Source organism: Vombatus ursinus, unplaced genomic scaffold (genome assembly GCF_900497805.2).
Source record: "Vombatus ursinus unplaced genomic scaffold, bare-nosed wombat genome assembly UNPS02014909.1, whole genome shotgun sequence".
Taxonomy (NCBI): Eukaryota; Metazoa; Chordata; class Mammalia; order Diprotodontia; family Vombatidae; genus Vombatus; species Vombatus ursinus.
The window spans coordinates 13,097,962-13,101,880 of NW_020954687.1; positions in this window are offsets into that span (position 1 = coordinate 13,097,962).

Sequence of the window (3,919 nt, forward strand, 5' to 3'; positions counted from 1 at the left end):
CAAAAGAATGAATAAAAAACAGAAGAAAACATAGAATACCTCATTGACAAAACAACTGACCTGGAAAACAGATACAGGAGAAATAATTAAAAACTTATTGGTCTATCTGAGGACCACGATGAAAAAAAAAAAGATCTTGGACAGTATCTTTCAGGAAATCATCAAGGAAAAATACCCTGATGTCCTAGAACCAGAAGGTAAAATCATCATTGAAAGAATTCACAGATCACCTCCTGAAAGAGATCCCAAATTGAAAATGCCAAGGAATATTGTAGCCAAATTCCAAAATACTGCAAGCAGCCAGAAAGAAACAATTTAAATACCAAGGAACCACAGTCAGGATTATGCAGGACCTTGCAGCTTCTACGTTAAAATATTGGAAGATATGGAATGCAATATTCTATAATGCAAAAGATCTTGGAATACAACCAAGGATCAAGTACTCAATGAAATTGAGCAAAATCTTTCAGAGGAGGAGATGGACATTCAATGAAATAGGGGACTTCCAAACATTCCTGATGAAAAGAATAGAGCTCAACAGAAAATTTGATCTTCAAATACAAGTCTCAGGAAAGAAATAAAAAGGTAAACAAGAAAGTAAAAAACAACAACATGCTATTAATAAGGCAAACTGTTTATATCCCTACAAGGACAGATAACACATAACTATTGAGAACTGTATCATTATTATGACATTTAAAAGGGGTATACATAGACAGAGGGTGTGGGTATAAGTTGACTTTGATGTGATAATAAAAAATCTAATTAGGTGGTGAAAAGGGATTGTTCTGGAAGAAGAGGAAAGGAGGAGGCAGACAAAGGTGAATTACATCACATGAAAAGGCACACAAACCTATTACAGTAGAGGAAAAGACACAGGTAGTAATCATAACTGTGAATGTGAATGGGATGAACTCTCCCATAAAATGGAAGTGGATAGCCGAATGGACTGAGAACCACAATCCTAAAATATGCTTAAAAACCTGGAAAGACTCATGTGAACTGATGCTAAATGAAATGAGCATAACCAGGAGAACATTGTACATAGTAACAACCACATTGGGTAATGAATGACTTTGATACTCTTACCTCTTCTCAGCAATCCAAGGATCTTAGATAACTCCAAAAGATTCAAGATGGAAAATGCTATCCTCATCCAGAGAAAGGACTTTGGAGTTTGAATGCAGATGGAAATGTACTACTTGCTCTCATTTTCTTTTGTTGTTTTGTTTTGTTTCTTCTTTCTCATGGTTCTTTCCATTAGTTCTCATTCTTCTTTACATCAAGACTAATGTGAAATATGTGTGTAATATGAATGTATAAGTAGAGCCTATATCAGACTACATACCATCTTGGGGACAGAGGAGGAGAGGGTGAGGGAGAATATTTAAAACTCAAAATCTTATGGAAGAGAAAAATCTTACAGAAAATTATAAATAAATTAATTATAAAAATAAGCTCCACTTGTATCTAAAATATGCCAAAGAATATAATATTAGATTTTATTTTACTTAAGCACTGTTGAAGAGAAGGACTGGTTAAATAACAATGATCAATAGGTCTCCTTCCCACAACCCAATTGATGGAATCATAAAAATAAGGGACAGAGAACAGAACCAATAAATGAGATGTTAAGATTTTAAAGGAAGTATAAAGAAAGACTTATGCTCTTTTTTTTCCTTATGCAGTTTGAAGAAGTCTTTAGTCAAGCTTGAAGGAATCAAAAGGGCCACTTTGTCATTGTTGACTGAACATGTCACATCCCCTGGAGGACTTTTTAAAAAGCCAGCTTATTGTACTGGAAACATTAGCTTTAGCAATAAGAGAAGAAAGACATTGAAGGTATTAGAATAGGCAAAGAAGAAACAAAACTATCAATCTTTGCAGATGACATGATATTATACTTAGAGAATCAAGTAAAAAACTACTTGAAATGATAAACCACTTTATCAAAGTTGTAGGCTATAAAATAAACCCACATAAATCATTAGCATTTCTATATATTACCAACAAAACCCAACAGCAAGAGTTAGAAAGAGAAATTCCATTTAAAGAATTTTTACAACCAGTCTCTCTGATAAGGGCCTCATTTCTAAAATATATAGAGAATTAAGTCAAATTTATAAGAATACAAGCCATTCCCCAATTGATAAATGGTCGAAGGATATGAACAGGCAGTTCAGAAGAAATTAAAGCCGTCTATAGTCATATGAAAAAAATGCTCTAAATCACTATTGATTAGAGAAATGCAAATCAAAATGACTCTGAGGTACCACATCACACCTATCAGAATGGCCAACATGACAATACAGGAAAATGATAAATTTTGGAGAAGATGTGGGAAAATTGGAACACTAATGCATTGTTGGTGGAGTTGTGAAATGATCCAAACATTTTGGAGAGCAATTTGCAACTATGCTGAAAGGGCTATAGAAATGTGCATACCCTTTGACCCAGCAATAGAACTTCTAGGGCTATATCCCAAAGAGATCACACAAATGGGAAAAGGACCTACATGTACAAAAATATTCATAGTTGCTCTTTTTGTGGTGGCAAAGAATTGGAAATTGAGAGGATGCCCATCAATTGGGGAATGGCTAAGCAAGTTGTGGTATATGAATGTTATGGAATACTACTGTGCTATAAGAAATGATGAATAGGCTGACTTTAGAAAAACCTAGAAATACTTGTATGATCTGGTGCTGAGTGAAGTAAGCAGCAACAAGAGAACATTGTACACAATAACAGCCATGTTGTATGATGACTAATATTGATAAACTTAACCCTTCCTGGCAATACAAGGATCTAAGACATGTCCAGAAGCCCTGTAATGGAAAATGCTATCCACATCCAAAGAAAAAAAAACTATGGAAGTTGAAAAAAAAAGCCAGCTTACTAGCTTTGGAGTAACAATTGGGGTATACCACAACTTCAAGAACTGTTTAGATGTTGGTTAGTTATAAAGGAAAAACCTATCCCCTGGGAGGGGATTGCATTTCTTCTTGCCCCCTCCAGAATGCAGCAAAAGAATGATTTTCTCTTTCCCCATCCCTGTTGGGCCTTTTGTATCACAGCTACTCAACTAGATATTGAGAAAGATAATTGTGAAAGCTCAAAATAGAGGAACTCCTGACCAAATTCAACACTCATTTTTATTAAAAACTCTAGAAATCATAGGAATAAATGGAACTTAATGTATTAAATCCTTATTAAGTTATTGCATATCAAACATTCTTGTATATCTCAACATAACCCCAAATCAATCAACAAACATTTCCTAAGCTCTTATTATGAACCAAGCACTGTTCTAGTTGAGGGGCATCCACAGACAAAAAGGAAACCATCCCTGTCCTCAGGAACCTGGATTCTATAGGTGGATACATATATGAGTATATAAAAAAGTATACACAAAAGAAATGCAAGATATTTTGGATGGGAAGACACTAGCACCTGTAGAGTTTAGGAAAGCACTCATGTAAAAGATGGTCCCTGAGGTTAGCCTTGAAGGAAGTAAGGGATTCTAAAAGTCAGAGGTGAGGATGGAGTATATTTACAGTATGAGAAACAATCTGTGAAAACCAAAGTGATGGGAGACAGAATTTCATATGTGAGGAGCTCCAAGAAGACTGGCTAAACTGAAGAGCATATGAAAGAGAATAATATTTAATAAGTCTCAAAAGGTAGATTAGTCTAAGTTATGAAGAACTTTCAGTGCCAAATAGAAGAGAGTTTATTTTATCCTGTAGACAGTAAGGAGCTACAGAAGTTTCTAGGGCAAAAGAGTGCCATGGTAAAGCCTGCCCTTTAAAAAATATCTGTTTGGCAACAATTTGGGCGATGGATTAGAGAAAGGGACAATTTGAGGAATGGGAATCAGTTAGGAGGCTATTGTAATTGTCCAGGTGTAGGGTGAGAAAGG